The 21,600-nt window shown below is 48.2% G+C and overlaps 3 non-coding genes across 3 annotated transcripts; all 3 read left to right on the top strand.

Annotated features, from left to right (window-relative positions):
* The first annotated feature begins 2,570 nt into the window (after nucleotides 1-2,570).
* On the top strand, nucleotides 2,571-2,638 carry TRNAA-UGC (transfer RNA alanine (anticodon UGC)). The gene has a single exon. It is a non-coding gene; the product is annotated as a tRNA-Ala (tRNA).
* Nucleotides 2,639-13,871: 11,233 nt separating this feature from the next.
* Nucleotides 13,872-13,943, top strand: TRNAA-UGC (transfer RNA alanine (anticodon UGC)). Its single transcript has one exon. It is a non-coding gene; the product is annotated as a tRNA-Ala (tRNA).
* Nucleotides 13,944-19,335: 5,392 nt separating this feature from the next.
* TRNAA-UGC (transfer RNA alanine (anticodon UGC)) lies at nucleotides 19,336-19,406 on the top strand. The gene has a single exon. It is a non-coding gene; the product is annotated as a tRNA-Ala (tRNA).
* The last annotated feature ends 2,194 nt before the right edge of the window (nucleotides 19,407-21,600 follow it).

The raw sequence follows: 21,600 nt of genomic DNA, 5'->3' as shown, positions 1-21,600 counted from the left end.
TTCTTGTTTTAGAATATGTTAACGTAGGGAAAGTAATCTTAGACGGCGTTAAAATGGCCTACGACCAATGCACGACACAGATTATAATTAATAAGTTCCTCAGCGAAAAGTTTTCACTAAGATCTTCCCTTAGATAGGGGTGTCCGTTAAGTCCATTGTTTTTTGCATTGTACCTCGAACCTTTCTGTTTAGCACTGATACGCGATGACAACGTCCGAGGATTTCAGCTACAGCTTTCTGAAGTCAAGGTTCTGGCATACGCTGATGACGTCGCAGACTTCTGCGAGGATCGTGAGAGCGTTCTTGAAGCTGTACGTCGTGCAAAGAAATACTGTGAACAATCTGGATCCCAGATCAATTGGGGAAAAAAGCATCGGTATATGGCACGGTCATTGGGACATTATACCAGCCCACTTTGCAAACATCCGGTGGTCAATAACGCCAACTAAGTACTTGGGTGTGCCGCTCGAGTACTATAATTATGCCGCACTGTACTGGTCCGATGAAGATGATAGAATGAGTGAAAAATCAAAGGGTTGGCTTGGCCGAAATTTGTCAATATTTGGACGTGCTTCGGTGTGCAACCTTCCTTTAGTAGCGAAAGTGTGGTATATTATGCAAGTCTTATCAATGTGTCGTTCAAGTGTGCAAAAAATGCATCGTGCTTTTGCCGCATTCATATAGGCTTCTAGTTGGGAGAGGGTAAGCAGAACCAATTAGTTTCGTTCAGCCCGCAGTTGTGGGCTAGGCTTGTCGCATTTGTTTATCAGACAAATTGTGTCGCGTTTTCTCTTTTTTCGGGATCAGAGAAATTATTTTCTACGCACAGTAATTCAAGTCCGTTTGGGAAAAGCATTGCCGCAATATGTTGTGACGACCAGCGATGTGAAGGGAGGAAGAATTAGGGGATATCTGTGCGAAGTGGCTGATTAACTTCATATGTTGCGTACGCGGTTTTCCATGGAATATCTGTGCTCCGTGACAAGAAAAAACACTGTATAAAGATTTAGTTGACCCAATGTTGCCAATACCATTGTACAGGTCTGTAAACTGGGGAGGCGAAGGAGATGATGTACTCAAGCGGGTGAAACAGATGCCAATTAGACCCTCTGAAAAAACGTTTTTCTTTAAGCTACACACAAACACGCTACCCGTTAAAGCATGGCTAGCTCAGTTAAAGTGCTTGCATATGCTGACGACGTCGCAATCTTTTGTACAGATCGCCAAAGTGTACTAGAGGCGATAAGCGGTGCTAAAAGATATTGCAGGCAAACCGGATGCGAGATCAATTGGAACAAGAGCATCGGATTTTGGCATGGAAGTTGGGACAACACACCGTCTGTCTTTGCGGAGTTACAATGGACCGTGTCTCCTCCGAAATATTTGGGGGTGCCGCTTGAGCACTACGAGAGTGCCGCGCAGTACTGGGAGGATGAGACGTCGCGCGTAAAAGAGAAAACCGGAGGATGGCAGGGTCGTCATTTGTCAATGTTTGCAAGGGCAACTGTTTGTAATTTGTTTTTAATTGCCAAAGTGTGGTATGTCCTCCAATTTTTGTCGATGACCCGTGTGAATGTGCAGAAAATACACAGAGTCTTTGCTGTTTTTATCTGGGGTTCCACTTGGGAAAGGGTCAGCCGTACCAACTTGTTTCGTCCTGTTCGACATGGTGGTCTTGGATTGTCGCATTTGTTCTTACGACAGATTGTTTCTCGTTTTGTCTTCTTACGAGATCAAAGTGATTCATTCTTGCGTACGATGATCCAGACCCGTTTGAAAAGCGTTTTGCCTGAATTTATTGTGTCTAGTGCACAGCCTGTACACTACCGGCTTAAAGGCTACTTGCGAGAGGTAGTCGACTCCCTTCGAATATTAAAAGCTCGGTTTTCCCTTCAGTACCTGAGCACAGTAACAAGAAAGAAACTTTACAAGGATTTAGTTGACGTTATGATGCCAGTGCCATTGTACCGAATGAAATACTATGGAAGCCCAGGACAAGATGTTTTAAAAAGAGTTAAAAAGATGCCAGTGAGAGCAAGCGTAAAGTCATTCTTCTTTAAATTGCATACATCTACCCTTCCGGTCAAAACATGGATAGCCGACAAAGGAATATCTGTACCATGGACGACCAACTGTGCGCTATGTAACAAGCCGGAGACCATTGAGCACGCTTTCATTGAGTGCTGGGATGCAATTTTTTATTGGGATGTCTTGCAAAGAACTCTTAAAAAGGAACTGCCGATAACAGCACAGGGTATACGTTTCCTGCCGGTAGACAGCCATCAGGGCTTTCCGTATGACATGATAATGCTCCTGGGCCTCCATAGTCTTTGGAAGACACGGATGGCGGTAACGCACGCCGATGTGAATGCGCGCCCAGCGCGAGAAAATTTTGTTGAAAGCATTATTTTCATACGTGGGATATATCGTGTACAGGCAGATCCGCCTGACTGGTTGGGTAATCTTGATGAATTAGTGAACTTCAAGAAATTTTAGCTTGTCACGTTGGTCCAAGTAGTCCAACGTGTTTTTATGTATGTCATTTTGTGAATAAAGAAAAAAAAAAGCATGGCTAGCTCAGAGGTAGAGCGCTCGCTTTGCATGCGAGAGGCCCCGGGTTCGATCCCCGGTACCTCCACTTTGGCTGAATTACTTTTTTTTATAATACAATAGTAGAAACGATGAACAAATTATTTCGCACTGCGCTCATAATAGCACGCAATGCGCACTGAAGGAATCGCCTTCCGTGCACTGACTGCCTCCGCCGCCACATAGTATTAAGTGTAGACCTTAGCGCTTCAGGTCATAATGCACGTGATTGGATCAAAGCTGCTCAAGTTTTTATACGATTCCATTGAGATACTACATAAAGTGCGTAATATTCCCGTTTAAGCGCAATTCGGGGGTATAGCTCTTATTCTGCTTCCGGCAGCCGAGCTGAGCGGTCAGCAGAATCATGGGCTCCAGTGGAGCTGCGACAGCGGCCACTTTTGGCCGCGGAAACAGGCTTACCGACGAAGACAAGGAGTACCCGATTATTTTGCTACAACTGCCGAAAGGACGAGTAACGATCAACACCGTGTTTTTACACGGGGATGTACGTGCGAGACCCTACAAGGTTGAAGACTTCAGGGACGCCCTATTGCCGACGGGCCTGCTACCTGACGTGGTATGCATAGGGGCGTACCAGATTAACCACGTCTGGGCGGTGACTCTCAATGATGCGACTGCCACAAAACGCCTACTGGCCATGAAGGAAATGCAAGTGAAGCGACAACGGTGCGTCATTGTTGACCCACAAGACCAGCAGGTGAAGCTTAGGCTTCACTGGCTGCTGCACGGCGTTTCCGATGAGGACATCCGGACGGCGTTCGCAACATTTGGCAAGGTGGGAGAGGTGAGCCGAGAGCGGTGGCGTGTCCAAGGTATGGGAGACAAGACCTCTACTACCCGGACCGTGCTCCTGAAGCTGAACAGCGGCGTAAAATTAGAAGACCTGCCTCATCATGTGCGCGTCGGCGGAGAGCTAGCATTGGTTGTCGTTCCCGGGAGGCCCATGCAGTGCCTGCGCTGCCAATGCACGGGACATGTCCGCCGAGATTGTAAAGTTCCCCGCTGTTCAAGGTGCAGGTGTTTCGGCCACGTTGATGCTGACTGCGTCAAATCGTATGCAGCCGTGACAGGACCAGCAGCGAGTGACGTTGCTGCAGAGCACGTTATGGATGTGGTCGAGACGGAGGACGCCGCCAAAGGAACCGGAGACCTGGTTCCGACAGCGACAGTCAGTGGGACATCGACCGTCGGCGCAGAAGGCACGGTGGCTGAGGCTTTCGAGAAGACGAGCAAGACGGTACAGGTCCTGTCTTCAGTGGGTCATGCTACGGGGGGCGTTAACGACGAGGCACCCGATGACGACACGACAGCAATGCTGCAGGACGAGGACACCAACGACGGTGAGCAGACTGCAACTCTCGGTGCCCCAGTCAAGCGCCCTCACGACGCGACGAAGGACCGGGACGGTAGTGCAAACAGCACCAACGAGGGGCCACCGCCGAAGGCACCTCATGGGAGGCGGATGGGCTTCAAAACAAAACCTAATATTCCGCCTGAGAAAAAGCCTGTTGTCAAAGTGGGGACGGTGACCAACGCCAGCAAGCCGGAACGTCCCGGAGGCGGCTAGCCGAGGGCTAGTCGTGAAGGGTAAGCACCATGCACCGGGCCTACTTTTTTTCTTAGTTAAGATGGCTCTCTTACCGTCACTAAGTATCGCCACATTAAACGTGAGAGGGTTTGCGGCTAGTCGTAGGCAAAGTTAGGTCCTACGGTTGGTCACTGACCAAGACATAGACGTACTAGCCGTCCAGGAGACCAAGGTTGGCGGAGAGGAGGAGACCGGGAGCATGGTGCGGCGTTTCACGACTAGATTTTATGCGGTCGTGAGCCACGCGGTAGGGACGTCCGCCGGTTGTGTTCTGTTTGTAAAGAAGTTGCCTGACCTTGTTGTTCAAAGTCTATTTTCATGTCAGTCCGGAAGGATTGTTTTTTGTGATTTTGTTTATCGTGAAATTGAATTTCGAGTCATGTGCATATATGCGCCGAACTCTGTAGAAGAGCGCACCTTGTTTTTTGAGAACCTTTTTCAGTATAGTTGCAGCGATAAGTGCATGATTTTGTTGGGGGATTTTAATTGTGTTTTGAGTGCTCGGGATAGAGCCAATAATGCCGGTATTCGTGATAGAAGCAGCAGTGTGTTGACTAAACTAATAAGTGAAAATGATCTGGACGATGTTTGCGAGTGTCTGGAGGGGGAGCGGGAAGTAATGTACACGCGATTTCAAGGTATCAGTCACGCGAGGTTAGAGCGCATGTACATATCGCAAGACATGATTCCAAAGTGCCATAGTTATTCTGTGGCACCAGTATCGTTCTCAGATCACTGCTTGGTGAAATGTAACATAGGCACGGAGAGGAAGAGAGAATCTTTTAATTGGGACCTATGGAAAATGAACGCCTTACTACTAAAAGACCAGCCATTTGTAGAGGCAGTACATGAGGCCGTTAGGCAGGTTTGTGAGGAAAATAGTCAAACAACAGCAGAGAAATGGGAAGGGTTCAAACAAAACGTAAAAATGAAAGCCTGTGAAAGATCTAGCTAAAGTTTGAGAAGGAAATGAAAGAAAAGAGCTTGCGAAAGACACTTAAGCAGCTGATAGCGCTTGAGTGCGAAGAGCCAGGGGCGTATAAACAAGATGTGCGAACCATTAAAGAAAAAATCGAGCAGCTCGACAAAACACGGTATCAAGGTGCGATTGTGCGCGCAAGAACAAATGCATTAGCAGCTGGAGAGACGCCCACTAAAAGGGCACTTGGACTTGCAAAAGCGCATGGTCGAAGGAATCACGTCGATAAGATTCTATGGAATGGCACAACTGCCGACGACAGTAAGAGTATAGGCCAAGCGTTTTAGAGCGCAGCTCTTTGGCGTCCGTTCCTGGGTTTCGCGTCGTCGTCGGCGTTGTCGTCGGCCTCGTAACCAGCTCCGCCCCCCTTTCATCCCCCCAGCGCTAGCAGCGACCGACTGATACCACTGGATGCCGCTGACGCCGCTAGAGAGTCAAGATAACGTGACTGCATAGAACACCGTCGCCGCCATGCAGAAAGAGGAGGAAAGGGTCCCCCCCCCCCTGTTCTTGTGTGGCGGATAGGGTGCTCTTCAGTTGCCGACGCGCCGGTTATTTCACGTAGGCCCCGGCACGTCGACGAATACGTGACCACCTTCCCACGGCTAGACCTGGTTCTTAGCGCTGCGGAAGCGAGGGTATCATATTGTTTGTGTCGGCATCGGCGGCGTTGTCCCTGAAACCAACTCCGCAGCTGGGGTTGACTCACTATCGACGTCAGCGGCATCAGTCAGTCGCTGCTATCTCTTCCCTCCTCCCTTTATCGTGTTGTCCGCTTGCTGCGCGCGCTTCTGCCCCCATCGTTTGCCGCTGGGTGTACACGCCGCCCCCCTCCCCCCTCTTCCTGCGAGTCTCCGGTTGTCAAAGCGCCGGCTCGAACTTAATTCCTTTCTTCGCTCCTCCTCCAATGCAACCCCTGTGCGGTGGCAATCAGAGAGCCAGATCGGTGGCGGCGGATCTGTATATGTGCACCGCCCGAGCCGAAATTGCCGCTGCCGTTCGCCCTGTGCGGTGGCAATCAGAGAGCCAGATCGGTGGCGGCGGATCTGTATATGTGCACCGCCCGAGCCGAAATTGCCGCTGCCGTTCGCCACTGCGAACTGCCGCTGCCGCTGCCGTTCGCCACTGCGAGGCACTTGTATAGATCTCGTCTTTGAGAATCAAGCATTGGTGTACCAAGTCGAACATATATCAGTCTATTTCTCCGACCACAAAGCTTCCTTCATGACTGTCAAGCACTGTTAGTGCAGTCTTTGTTAAAGGAATACGTGTGAAAAATAAAAAAAAATTCTGTGATAGCGCATACATGTGTTGCTCGATTTCTTTGCCTCAATCTATCGAAAAGGTGAAACAGCTTATTTGCTGCGCTCAAATTTCGCATTAGGAAGTAACGTAATCGTCGGTAATTTTTTTAGAGTATTACCAGTCCCTCTTTGCGTTTCAAGAAGCGAATGTAGACGAGTTCAAAAAGGTCTTCCTCGGTCGCATGCCGCGATTGAGTGACGACACAAAAGAACGATTAGAAGAGAAAATAACAGAAAGCGAAGTTGAAAAGGCAATTGAGGATTTGAATCAAGGCAAATCACCTGGACCTGACGGCCTGGGCGCTTGTTTATATAAAGCTTTCAAGAAGGAACTGTCCCCGTTGCTAGCACGGCTGTTTAATGATGCGTATGAGAACAAAGCTTTGCCACCTTCTTTTGGCAAAGCGCATACCATACTCCTCCTTAAGAGTGATCAAGTGGAGAAACTTAGGCTGGTGACATCTTAGAGGCCGATATCTTTAACCAATGTTGATTATAAAATTTTCATGAAGGTTTTGGCAGCCAGACTTCAAAGTTTAATAAAGGAAATTGTCGCAGATCACCAAACGTGTGGGATCAAAGGAAGGTCGATTTTTTCGAATATTCACACGATGCGGTGCGTGCTCGAGTGCTGCGACGTCACCTTGGGCGGAGTCGAAGTGCTTCAGCTCGACCTCGAGAAAGCCTTTGATTGTGTCTCGCATGGTATTTTGTTTGCCATTTTGGATCACGTTAATATTGCTTCCATCATCGCTGAGGGAGTGGCGTTGGCGTATCTGAACTGCACAACACGCTTAATTGTTAATAAATTATTGGGGGCCCCCATTAACGTCATGCGTTCTGTGCGTCAGGGCTGCCCCCTCAGTCCTCTTTTGTTTGGAATTTACATAGAAACTATGTGTTTGGCCATAATTCAAAATGATCAAATACGCGGTGATAGTTTGGCAGGCACAGAAGTCAAGCTCTTGGCATATGCAGATGACATCGCAGTGTGTTGTACAAGCAAACAAAGTGTAACGGAAACGATAAGCGTAGTGAAACGTTTTTGTGGTGTGACGGGCAGTAGAGTGAACTGGGGGAAGTCTCTCGGTTTGTGGCACGGAGAGTGGTCTTCCGCGCCGGACAATTTTGTAAATGTGAACTGGATGAAAACCCCGACCAAGTATCTAGGTGTTCCCATGGACAGTTACAAAAATAGCGACGAATACTGGATGAACCAAACAAAAGAAATTAGAGAAAAAGCAGAAAGGTGGAAAGGCATCAACCTGTCCATTTTCGCTAAGGCAACGGTGTGTAACATGTTTTTTATTACGAAGTTGTGGTATGTCATGCAGACGTTGTACTGTTCAAGGGTAAACGTGCAAATGCTGCACAGAGTGTTCGCGGTTTTTATCTGGGGCTCTACCTGGGAAAGGTGTAGCCTAACAAATCTGTTCAGGCACGTGAAGGAAGGGAGGCTGGGCTTGGCGCGTCTGTTTGTTCGACAGCTTGTCAACCGCTTTTTGTTTTTTCGCGATGTGCGCGATCCATTTTTTGCGCACCGTATGTCAGCTCAGGTTGAGCGACGCATTACCTGCATATGTTGTTAGTACGGCAAGCATGACCGGAACACTGCGTGGTTATTTTAAGGAAGTGGCCGACAGTGTGCGTTTCCTTTCAGTTCGTTTTTCAAATGATTATCTGTGTCACGTGAAAAGGAAAACACATTCTGCTTCCGGCAGCCGAGCTGAGCGGTCAGCAGAATCATGGGCTCCAGTGGAGCAGCGACAGCGGCCACTTTTGACCGCGGAAACAGGCTAAGTGACGATAAGGAATATGCATTTATCTTGCCTCAACTGCCTAAAGGACAAGTGGTGATTAACATCGTATTTTTGGACGGTGATGTTCGCGCCAGACCTTAGAAGGTCGAAGATTTTAGAGACGCCCTAATGCCGACGGGACTGTTGCCTGACGTGGTATGCATAGGGGCGTACCAGATCAACCACGTCTGGGCAGTGACCCACAGCGACGCGACTGCCACAAAAAGAATGCTTGACCTTAAGGAATTACAACTTAAGGGACGACGGTGCGTCATCGTTGACCCGCAGGACCAGCAAGTGAAGATTAGGCTTCACTGGTTGCTGTATGGCGTTGCCGACGAGGACGTCCGGACGGCCTTCGCGGCTTTCGGCAAGGTGGAGGAGGTGAGCCGTGAGCGGTGGCGCGTGGAAGGCATGGGGACCAAGACCTCAACGACCAGGACCGTCCTCCTCAAACTGAAGGGCAACGTGAAGATTGAGGACCTTCCTCATTAGATCCGCGTCGGCGGTGAGTTGGCCTTGGTCATCGTTCCTGGTCGACCGATGCAGTGCCTGCGCTGTCACGGCACGGGACACGTACGCCGAGAGTGCAGAGTCCCCCGCTGTTCCCGGTGCAGACGTTTCGGCCACGTCGACGCTGACTACGTCAAGTCTTATGCCGCTGTGACAGGCCCACCAGCTATTGACGTGGCGGCAGAGCACGTGATGGACGTGGCCGAGGCGGAGGATGCGGCTAAAGGAACCGGTGACATGGTGTCGACAGCCACAACTAGTGGGACGACGACTCTGGAGGTAGACGGAAAGGCGGCTGAGGTTACCCAGAAACCGAGTAGGGCGGAACAGGTCGCTACGACTGAGGGGCAGGCAACGGGAAGCGTCAGTGAAGACGCACCTGACGACGCGACCGCAATGCAGCAGAACGAGGGCGTCACCGACGACGACCGTACTGGGGCTCTTGCTGCCTCCGTCAGGCGCACCCACGACCAGACGAAGGACCGCGAGGATCGGGCGACCAGCACCAGTGAGGGACCGCCGACGAAGACGCCTCATGGGACGCGGATGGGATTCAAGCCAAAGCCCAACATACCGCCTGACAAGAAGCATGTCGACAAAGCGCCCACGCCTAAGGACACCAACAAGCCGGGAGGTCCCGGAGGCAGCTAGCCGATGGCTAGTCGTGAGCGGTAAGCACCATGCTCCGGGCCTACTTTTCTTTTAGATCAAGATGGCTCAAATACCGTCCCTTAGGATTGCCACATTAAACGAGAGAGGGCTGGCGGCTAGTCGTAGGCGAAGTCAGGTCCTTCGGTTGGTTACTGACCACGACACAGACGTACTAGCCGTCCAGGAAACTAAGGTTGAAGGAGAGGAGGAGACTGGAAGCATGGTGCGACGTTTCACGACTAGGTATTTTGTGGTGGTTAGCCATGCGGTAGGCACGGCTGGAGAGTGCGTTCTTCTTGTGAAAAAGCTGCCTGGACTGCAGATTCAAAGTATCTTTTCGTGTCAGTCAGGAAGGATTGTTCTCTGTGATATTGTTATGTGTGATGCTGAGTTCCGCGTCATATGCGTTTATGCGCCGAATTCAGTAGATGAGCGCGTCCGTTTTTTGTCGAACCTTACACAATATGTATGTTGTAATATGCGCGTGATGCTGTTAGGGGACTTTAATTGTGTCTTGAATGCTGGAGACAGAGTCAATAATGCAGGTGTCCGTGACCGAAGCAGTGAAGTGTTATCAAATTTAATTAATGAAAATGAACTCGATGATGTTTATGAATGTCTGGAAGGGGGGCGTCAAGTGACTTTTACACGTTTTCAGGGCAGCAGCCATGCGCGTTTGGACCGAATGTACATTTCATTGGATACAATTCCAAGATGCCACGGTTACTGTGTAGTACCTGTGTCGTTTTCAGATCACTGCCTGGTGAAATGTAACGTAGGTATAATGAAAAGGAGACATGTATTTAACTGGGACATGTGGAAAATGAATGCCTTGTTACTAAATGACCAGCCCTTTTTACAGGTAGTACGGGATGCGCTTAATGAAGTTCAATGTGATGCCGCGGGAACAATCGTCGAGAAGTGGGAATGTTTTAAACAAAAGGTTAAAATGAAAGCGATAGAAAGATCCAGTTGTAAAAAATTCGAGAAAGAAATGAAAGAAAAGGGTTTAAGAACACCCTTTGAGGGTCGAATTATTTTGAAAAAAACTTTCCCGGGTGGTCAAATTATTTTATTGCGGATATTGAATGTACAAGATGTATAAAGTCGGGAATAAATAGTAAAAAAAATTAGGGAACAGTATTTTGGTGTCGGCATCACTCAGAACTGCAATATGTTCAATAGTATTTTAGAGTGTGGTACTCCTTGAAACACGAGTCTCCGCGTAGCCGCAGAGCGCGAGAATACCTCATGAGCGGCGGTGATAAACGAGCTAAGAGCCGTGCCAATCAAGATGGAAATCAACTTCCGCCGCCCATGCGATAGCTTGCCGACAAAGATAAAAATCACGTTTCGCGCGCCTCCGTTGCGGCGGAACCGAAGCCGCGAAAGCGCGTTGCCGCTGAGAGCGAGAATACCTCGCGATCGGCGGTTATAAACAAGCTAAGAGCAGCGCCAATCAAGATAGAAATCAACTTCCACAGCATTTGCAAGAGAGTGCCGACAAAGAGAAAAATGACGTTTCGCGCGCCTCCGTTGCGATCACGCGGCGAAACCGAAACCGCAAAAGGGGTGTGGCCGCAGTCTGCGCGACGCGCTGAAGCTTGAAGTCAGATCTCTTTATCTCCCCAAGAAGGTAGCACAAATTTCAAACGCTTCTTGTAAGACCTAAGAGGTGGCAGCACCTCCCAGTAAGCGTGAATCGTCATTATGGCGCGAAATTTCAAACGGAGGGTCGAAACCGTACCCGTACGGCTAAGACCTTGCGGGACAGAAAACCGCCGCCGTACATGTACGGAAAAACCGTCAAAGGGTTAAGAACACTGCTTGGGCAGCTGCTAACGCTCGAGTGCAAATAGCCTGGTGTGTGCAAAGACGATGTGCGAAACGTCAAAGAAAAACTTGAACTGTTTGACAAGGAACGCTATCAAGGAGCCATCGTGCGAGCACGAGCCGATGCACTAGCGGCAGGGGAGACGCCCACGAGAAGGGCGCTCGGTTTAGAGAAGGCGTATGGACGAAGAAACCATGTCGACCAGATTTTAGTGAATGGGAATGTCGTTGAAGACAATGATAGCATTCAGCGCGCCTTCTTTGAGTACTATCAGTCGCTCTTCGCATTTCAGGAAGCGAATATTGAGAGTTTTAAAGCAGGTTTTCTGCATCGCATGCCACGTATGAGCGATGACGTAAAAAAGCGATTAGAGGAAAAAAATAATGGGAGAGCGAAGTCGAAAAGGCAATCGACGATTTGAACTTGGGTAAATCACCGGGACCTGATGGACTCAGCGCGGGTCTATATAAAGCTTTTAAAAGAGAGCTGGTGCCTTTGCTTGCACATGTATTTAATGACGCATACGAAAAGAAATCACTACCACCTTCCTTTGGAAAAACGCACACCATTCTAATACCGAAGAGCGATCAAATAGACAAACTCAGATTCGTGTCATCCTACAGACCGATTTCACTAACAAACGTCGATTATAAAATATTTATGAAGGTTTTAGCTATCAGGCTTCAAGGCGTCATCAAGGAAATAGTCGCAGACCATCAAACTTGTGGCATCAAAGGGCGATTTATTTTTTCAAACATCCATAAGATGCGATGTGTGCTCGAGTGCTGTGACGTCTCCGGTGGCGGTGTTGCAGTACTTCAGCTCGACCTAGAAAAAGCGTTCGATTGTGTCGCTCACGTTATTTTGTTTGCCATCTTAGATCACGTTAATGTCGGTTCCATCATCACTGAGGGCGTGGCCTTGGCGTACCAGAACTGCACAACAAGATTAATTGTTAACAAGTCTCTGGGGGCCCCCCATTAACATCATGCGTTCAGTGCGCCAAGGCTGCCCCCTCAGTCCACTATTATTTGCTATCCACGTAGAAGCAATGTGTGTGGCAAATAATGAAAATGACGGAATACGGGGTTTCAGATTGGCAGCGACCGAAGTGAAGTTGCTCGCATATGCAGATGACATGGCAGTGTGTTGCACTGACAAACCAAGTGTAACGGAAACCATATCTGTAGTACAACATTTCTGCGCCGTAACGGGTAGCAGAGTAAACTGGGGCAAATCGCTAGGGCTGTGGCACGGGGACTGGTTTCCTGCACCCGACTATTTCGCGAACGTGAACTGGGTGAAAACTCCGACCAGGTATCTGGGTGTTCCCCTCGACAGGTATAATAGCAGCGACGAATACTGGAGGAACCAAACCAAAGAACTGAAAGAAAAAGTAGACAAATGGAAAGGTACTAATCTGTCCATTTTTGCAAGAGCGACAGTTTGTAACGTGTTTTTATTATTAAGTTATATTACCTCTTGCAAACGCTGTATTGTTCTAGAGTAAATGTGCAAAGGCTGCACAGTGTTCGCAGTTTTCATCTGGGGATCAACATGGGAAAGGTGCAGCCGAGCAAATTTGTTCAGAAGAGTGAAGGATGGGGGTGTGGGCCTGGCGCATCTTTTTTTTCGTCAAGTTGTAAACCGATTTTTGTTTTTTCGCGATGTTCGCGATCCTTTTCTGCGCACCGTATGTCAGCTAAGGTTGAGTAACGCTTTGCCGGCACATGTTGTTAGCACGGCAAGCATGACGGGAACGCTGCGTGGTTATTTCAAGGAAGTGGTCGACAGTGTACACTTCCTTTCTGTTCGTTTTACTAATGATTACCTTTGTGAAGTGAAAAGGAAAACTTTGTATAGAGATGTATGCGACATTGTTTTCCCAGTGCCCTTATACAGAGCCATATACAGTGGAGGGCCAGGACAGGACGTACTTAAACGAGTAAAACACATGCAGGTGCCACCAGGGGTAAAGACCTTCTTCTTTAAGCTACACACAGGAACGCTCTCCGTGAAGACGTTTCTGGAGGAACGGGGTTGTCTCGTACCTTAGGGGTCGCACTGCTTGATATGCAAGAAGCCCGAAAATATAGATCACGTTTTCCTACATTGCTGGGCGGCAGTTTTCTTCTGGGACGTCTTAAAGCGAACCCTGAAGAAAGAGCTACCGGTGGATCCCCAAGGTATCAGGTATCTGGCCATTAAAGATGGCGACGGGGCTCCCTATGACTTTGTCATGTTGAATGCTCTACACTGTATATGGCGGGCTCGTATGGCAGGGTACCATTGCGATCCTGACGCTAGGCCAGCTCGTGCTTACTTCAAAGAATGTATGTCGCGATTTATTGAAATGCAGAAAATAGAAGAATGTGTAACGGAGTGGCTGTCGAGGCTAGAACCCCTGACAGCCATGAAGGAATTTTAGTTTGACAAAGCCAGTCCAATGTGGACAGACGGCTCTATTGTGCGGTTTCTTGCCTTACACACCTTCCTTCTTTTTCTCTAGTGGTTGGAATTTGTGATACATAAGTGTGTGCTAACTGTATCGTCTGAGCAACGTCGAAAACCGGCAATAATTAAAAAAAACGGGGGTATAGCTCAGAGGTAGAGCGCTCGCTTTGCATGCGAGAAGCCCCGGGTTCAATCCCCGGTACCCCCACGTTGGCTGAATTACTTTTTTTTATAGAATAGTAGAAACGATGAACAAATTATTTCGCACTGCGCACATAGTATCACGCAATGCGCACTGAAGGAATCGCCTTCGGTGCACTGACTGCCTCCGCCGCCACGTAGTAATAAGCGTAGGCCTTAGCGCTTCAAGTCATAATGCACGTGAGTGGATCAAAACTGCTCAATTTTTGATAAGATTCCATTGAGATACTACATAAAGTGCGTAATATTCCCGTTTAAACGCAATTCGGGGGTATAGCTCAGAAGTAGAGCGCTCGGTTTGCATGCGACAGGCCCCGCGTTCGGTCCCCGGTACCTCCACTTTGGCTGAATTATTTGTATTTTTTATGCAATAGTAAAAACGATGAAGTAATTATTTCACACTGCGCACGTAATAGCACGCAGTGGGAACTGAAGAAGTCGCTTTGGTGCAGTGACTTCCTCCGCCACCATATCGTAGTAAGTGTAGGCCTTAGCGGTTCAAGCCATAATGCACGTGACTGCATCGAAACTGCTCAATTTTTCATCAGGCGATTGCATTACAATACTACATGGAGCGCGCAATATTAACACTTAACCACAAGAAGAAGCCGTATGGAACGGTTGTGGTCGAAAATGCTCTCTGCTGGAAACAGCGTATCGGTCCCAGGCCGAGGATCGTCGACCCCGTTTTTGAAGGAAGATGCAAGTTACAAAGTTGTCCTCCCGCGTCCACCAACCGGTAACGACGTTTTGAAATCTACTTTCCTTCATGCGGACTTAGGCGGCAGACCATACCGTGCTCCTGACTTCCGAGACGCTCTGCTTGAGGTAGTGAATACTTCAGATATTGTAGGTGTCGGACAGTATGAATTGAGCCATGCATGGATGGTTACTTGCGCTTGTATTGCGGCAAAAACAGACTCTCATCGCCTGTCATCATCATCAGCCTGGTTACGCCCACTGCAGGGCAAAGGCCTCTCCCATATTTCTCCAACAACCCCGGTACAACAACCTCATCGCCTGTGGTGAGCTCCATGTCAAAGGGCTGAAGTGCATGGTGATAGATCCGGAAACTAAAAACATCAAGCTAAGATTACTATGGCTTCCACCTCACCTTGAACCACGACGCGTTGAAGAAGCGTTCCAGGCCTATGGTCAGGTGAAGTCGGTGGAAAGGGAAGTATGGAGATGCACTGGTATGGAACAGTGGGTGACAACAAATCGGGAGGCTTCTTCGGTACTCAAGAACACTATCACCGTAAGCTCAATACCGCACATTATGTCCATTTATGGACACCAGTGCCTCGTACTTATCCACGATAGGCCTCCGCTGTGCCTTCGTTGCAAGCGTGTGGGACACGCTCGGCGACAATGCAGAACACCGAGATGCTTACAGTGCCACCGATTTGGTCACTCAGCGGACGCCTGCGTGTCCACCTACGCCAATAATCTTCGTTCTGGGCAATATAGCGCAGATGAGCCACACCTACACCTCCTCATAGATTCTACAGAGGTAGTAGATGCCACCGGAGAGACTACAGGTGGCATTAGGGACGAAGACCAGGAGTCCTTGAAGTCAATGCCAAGCAGTCACAACAGCTCAAGTAATACTAGCGAAGCTACAGGCGAGGAAGACTGTTTGACCACCTGGCCTAGGAAGCCTTAAAGACAAGCCCCCTGATGACAACGAAGAAGAAGTACAGGCGATGGACGTAAGTCAGGCAAAGAAACGTCCGGCACCATGCAACAGCGAAGCAACAGAAAGTCCACTACAGGCGCCGGAGAAAGTGTCTCCTAGTGCTCAGCGAACTCCCTCTCCTGATGATAATGTGCCGCGCCGGTTTTATCAGCGTAGTCAGGAGAGTGCCACAAAGAAGTCCAAAGGGAGCATGACCACAAATTTACCTGTGGCCAAGCGCGATGAAACAAAAGCTTTAGGTGAGCAAAATGGCTACCGCCTTCGCCCTCCCCTTATGTGTAGCGACACTCGACGTAGGTGGGCTGAGGAATATAAGGCGTCAGCAGCAGCATGAAGTTGATGTTGGTGCAGTGCAAGAGACAAAGATACCGTCTGCTGGTGATGTCACCCTTACGCTGCAAACTATTCAACCTGATTACGAGCTGTGTATTAGCCAAGCATGTGGTGCTTCCGATGGATGCTTTCTGTTAGTCAAAAAGCAGTAAAATCATTCTTCATTGTCGCTCCGTGTTGATGGGGAAGGCCGCCTTATATTCTGTGACCTCTATTTTCATTCCCGTAATTGGCGGTTTATTTGCGTTTATGCTCCCTCAAAAGTGAGTGACAGGAAGGCTTTCTTCCTCTCACTTGCTCCGCTCCTAGACACTGACAGAGATTTGGTACTGTTGGGAGACTTCAACGGTGTTTGTCATTCCAGAGATCACTCATACCTAGCTAATTGTTATGATGCAAGTGCTGCTTTCCTGCATCAGTTAACGCAAGACCACAATCTAATAGACGTGGGAGCCTACACACCTTTTTGGGTGCTGTTCACGCACTTTCAAGGCGTCTCCCATGCTAGACTTGATCGTGTGTATGTTTCGACGAATCTGTGGTCTCACATTCACAACTACGCCGTGGAGCCTGTATTTTTCACAGACCACAGATTAGTAGCTGTTTCATGGGGTCCCCGAAAATTTCGCAAGTTTGCTCCAAACTGGGAACTGTGGAAACTTAATACACAACTTTTGCGAGAGGAAAGTTTTGTAAACAAAGTGAAAGAATTATGGCTAGAAATAACACAATGTCAACAGCTTCCATTGTTTACTCAATGGGAAATGTTCAAAAATAGAGTGAAAAATGAGGCGATTGCCATTTCATGTGATCTGTCTCAAAGAAAAAAAGCTGAAAAGCATTACCTTCATGATCTACTTCATAAGCTGCCCGCTTTCGAAAGCCAGGAACCAGGGTTGTATAGCAATGAAATAAATATAGTTCGCGCACAAATAGAGAAATATGAGACGGAAGTGTACAAAGGAGCAATGGTGCTTTCACGTACAACTCGCTTCACAGAGGAGCACCCCACAAAAACGGCTCTCGGTGATGAAAAGCGATACGCACTTTCCAAGCAACTATTGGAAATTGAGTCCGGTGGGTCTATATACACAAAAACGTCCCAAACAATAAGTCTATTTGAAGCTCATTATACAGATTTTTTCTCTGCAGTTAAGCCTCAGAATGGATACGAAGAAAACGCTGATCAGTTTATTTCGCTTATGCCACACTTAGAAGATGATCGACTCAGCGTTGATGGGCCAATTACTCGAGAAGAAATTAATTTTGCCGTCGAAACGCTGCAGAAGGCCAAGACGCCTGGTCCTGATGGCCTTAGCGCTGAATTTTATATGAAATTTTAGCAATTCCTGTGTCCTTTTCTTGAGCAGCTTTTCGAGGAAGCCTATCAATATGGTGAACTTCCTCCATCTTTCTATCAGGGCCACACAACCCTAATACCAAAGAGCACTGATGATGAAATAATAGTTCAAGTTTATTCATCAACGATGTCAGATTTACACAAATTGTATGCAAAATGAGCACTACAAAGAGGGTAAACGGATATAGGCCGATATCGTTATGTAACGTGTATTACAAAATATTTGCAAAAGTACTGACAAATAGATTGCAGACAGTCATTACTAAATGAGTAGGTGACCATCAAACATGCGGAATTCGAGGCCGCTACGGATCAAGTAGCTCTTCTCCAGATTTACCTCGCCAAACCCTTTGTTCCAATACTGCGACATCTTCAGTTAGGGGATGTATTATACGATGGTATAGCACTTTGTGATAAGCATTTCACTACAAAGTTAATTGGTAACCGTAGCCTCTCAGATATAATACAAGTACAGTCTTCCGTTCGTCAAGCTTGTCCGCTCTCGCCTTTACTCTTCGCCGTATACTTAGAACCGCTTTGCTTAAGCTTGCTTTGCGACTCGAGCATTAAAGGATACAGGTATGCCGATGAGGAAATTAAAGCGCTTGCTTATGCAGATGACATTGCCTTTTTTTGCGTCAATAAACCAAGCATTACCAAGGCAATAAACGCTACCCTGCGTTTCTGTGAGACTGCAGGAGCTACTGTAAGTTTTGACAAAAGTTGAGGCGTTTGTCTTGGCATGTGGGCGCTCACTCCCTCTGTATTCGCGAATATTCATTGGAATCAGTCTCCGTTGCGATATCTTGGAGTACCTCTCGACAACTACCGTAATAGTGGACCTTATTGGACGTCCACGATAACCACTATCCGTCAAAAGGTGACAACCTGGCAGCGACGTGATCTCTCCATTTTTGCGAGAGCTAAGGCATCCAATACATTTCTCGCTTCTAAGCTTTATGTTCTGCAGGTCTTGCTCTGCTCACGTGTCCATGTCCAGGCCTTTCATAGAATATTTGCATGTTTTATTTGGAATTCATCATGGGAAGGCATGAGAAGGGACAACCTTTTTCTCCCGCTGGAAAAGGGAGGCCTAGGACTTGTGCATTTGTTTGTGCGACAATTGGTCATGCGCTTATTTTACTTTAGAAATGGCCGTCATCCATTCCTTCTCGCAGTTAATCGAGCACGTCTTGCATCACACCTCGCTTTTCTCAAGAACTACCGTTGTGTGGCCTCCTAAAGGAACTTGTCGACACTATTTCATTCTTAAAAGCCAGATTCACCCTTGAATATATGTTCACCGTTGATCGCACATCGCTAGATGTAGCACTTATAGATAACATTTTCCCTGAACCTCTGTATTGAAAACCATATCTGTCTCTATCTTGTCAAGATGTTCTTTGCCGTGTCCATAGAATGTGCATTGCGCCAGCAGCGAAAACGTTTTTCTTTAAGCTGCACACCTCCACACTGCCAGTTAAAACATGGCTTCAGGAAAAAGGACTGTATGTACCCTGGAATACAAACTGCATACTTTGCAATCAGCCGGACAAAACAGAACACTGCTTTATACTTTGTCTTGACGCATTTCATTTTTGGGACATTTTACAAAGAACTACCAAAAGACTTTCCTTTCACATATTATGGTATCCGGCTCCTTCCTTTCACAAAGACATCCAGTAGTACACCATACGATTTCTTTATGTTATTAGGACTTTATTCATTATGGAGAAGTCGAATGATCGACAGACATGCTGAGCCACCTCGCTCGACAAGGTCCACCTTCCGAGAAGAGACTGCTCAAGTCCGTAGTGTGGTGGCTACATATGATCCCGTACCTGAATGGATTTCACGTCTGGACGCTTGTGTTTGTTTGCCAGAATTTTGAACTGTCATTGGACTACATACTATGTGTGAATTTGTTTCTCATGTCTGCTCATATGTAATGTAACTGCATTGGTTTGACATTACCGATAATTCCATGCAAAAAACGAAAAAAAAATTGGGGGAATAGCTCAGAGGTAGAGCGCTCGCTTTGCATGCGAGAAGCCCGGGTTCGATCCCTGGTACCTCCACGTTGGCTAAATTATTTTTATTTTTTATGCAATAGTAACAACGATGAAGCAATTATTTCGCACTGCGCACATAATAGCACGCAGTGGGAACTGAAGGAGTCGCCTTCCGTTCAGTGACTTCCTCCGCCACCACATCGTAGTAAGTGTAGGCCTTAGCGGTTCAAGCCATGATGCACGTGACTGCATCGAAACTGCTCAATTTTTGATCAGGCGATTCCGTTACAATGCTACATGAAGCGCGCAATATTCACGCTTAACCACGATCCGTGGGTATAGCTCAGTGGTAGAGCGCTCTATTTGCATGGGAGATGCCCCGGCTTCGATCCCCGGTACCTCCATGTTTGCTAAATTATTTTTATGTTTTTATGCAATGATGCGATTGCCCCGAAACACCTGATGGTCCTGAAGGAACTGCAAGTGAAGGGAGAAGGGTGCGTTATCGCGGACCTGCAGGACCAGCAGGCGAATCTTAGGCTTCACTGGCTGCTGTATGGCGTTTCCGACGAGCACATCAGGACGGTGTTCGCAACCTTCGGCGAGATGGAAATGGTGAGCAGGGAGCGTTGGTGCGTCCAAGACATAGGAGACAAGACTTCAGCCACCCGGAGAGTGCTTCTGAAGCTGAAAACTGGCATAAAAGTGGAGGATCTGCCTCATCAGGTCCGCATCTGCGTAAGGTAGGTATTGGGGGTCGTTCCCGGGCGGCCCATGCAGTGCCTGCGCTGCCACGGCACAGGACATGTCCGTCGTGATTGCAAAGTCTCCCGCTGTTCAAGGTGCAGACGTTCCGGCCACGTTGACGCTGACTGCGTCAAATCCTAAGCTGCCGTGACAGGACCAGCAGCGAGTGACGTTGCTGCAAAGCACGTCATAGATGTGGTCGATACGGAGGACGCCGCTAAAGGAACCAGAGACCTGGTTTTGACAGCGACAGTCAGTGGGACGTCGACCGTCGGCGCAGAAGGCACGGTGGCTGAGGCTGCCGAGAAGACGAGCAGGCCGGTGCAGGTCATGACTGCAGTTGGTCAAGCTGCGGAGCCGTTAACGAAGACGCGCCCGACGACGGCATGACGGCAATGCTGGAGGACGAGGACGTCAACGACAGTGAGTGTACAACGACTCTGTGCCCTAGTAAGCGCCCCCACGACGAGACCAAGGACCAGGACGAGGGTGCAACCAGAACCAGGGAGGTGCCGCTGACGAAGACGCCTCATGGGAGGCGGATGGGCTACAAACCAAAACCTATTGTTCCGCCTGGAAAGAAGCCTGTGGACAAAGCGGTGACGGCCAGAAGGTTGGATGACAGCCAGTAAGGTGACGGCCAGAAGCAAGCCGGATGGTCCCAGAGACGGCTAGCCGAGGGCAAGTCGTGAACGTTAAGCACAATGCCCCGGGCCTACTTTCGTCTTAGGTTAAGATGGCTCTAATTCCGTCACTAGTTATTGCCACATTAAACGTGAGAGGGTTGGCGGCATGTCGTAGGCAAATTCAGGTCCTAAGGTTGGTCACACACCACGACATAGACGTACTAGCCGTCCAGGAGACCATGATTGACGGAGAGGAAACCGGGAGCATGGTTCGACGTTTCACGACTTGGTATTTTGAGGTGGTTAGCCATGCGATAGGGGCACGTCTTGGGGTTGTATTCCTCTTGTGAAAAAGCTGCCGGAACTACGGATTCAAAGTATATTTTCATGTAAATCTGAAAGAATTGTGTTTTTTTTACGTTGTGATGTAGGATGTTAGTATCGTGTCACATGCGTGTATACGCTCCGAATTCAGTGGATGAGCGTGTCCTTGTTTTTCGACCCTTGTACAGTATGTCCGTTGTGATATGCGAGTTATCTTGTTAGAGGATTTCAATTGTGTCTTTAGTGTTTGAGACGGAGTCAATAATGACGGTTTGCGTGACCTAATAAGAGAAAATGAACTCGATGATGTTTTTGAGTGCCTGGGAGGAGGGCGTGAAGTGTCTTTTACACGTTTTCAGGGCAGTAGCTATGCGCGATTGGATCGCATGTATATTTCGTTGGACACGATGCCAAAATGCCACGGGTATTCTGTTGTACCCGAGTCGTTTTCGGATCACTTCCTGGTTAAGTGTCATGTAGGTATAGTAGAAACGGGACATGCTTTTAATTGGGATTTGTAGAAATGTAATGCCTTGCTACTAAAAGATGAGTCATTTGTAGGG

Source organism: Dermacentor albipictus, chromosome 2 (assembly GCF_038994185.2).
Source record: "Dermacentor albipictus isolate Rhodes 1998 colony chromosome 2, USDA_Dalb.pri_finalv2, whole genome shotgun sequence".
Lineage (NCBI taxonomy): Eukaryota > Metazoa > Arthropoda > Arachnida > Ixodida > Ixodidae > Dermacentor > Dermacentor albipictus.
Note: the sequence above shows the minus strand (reverse complement) of the source record. Positions and strands in the feature narration are given on the sequence as shown.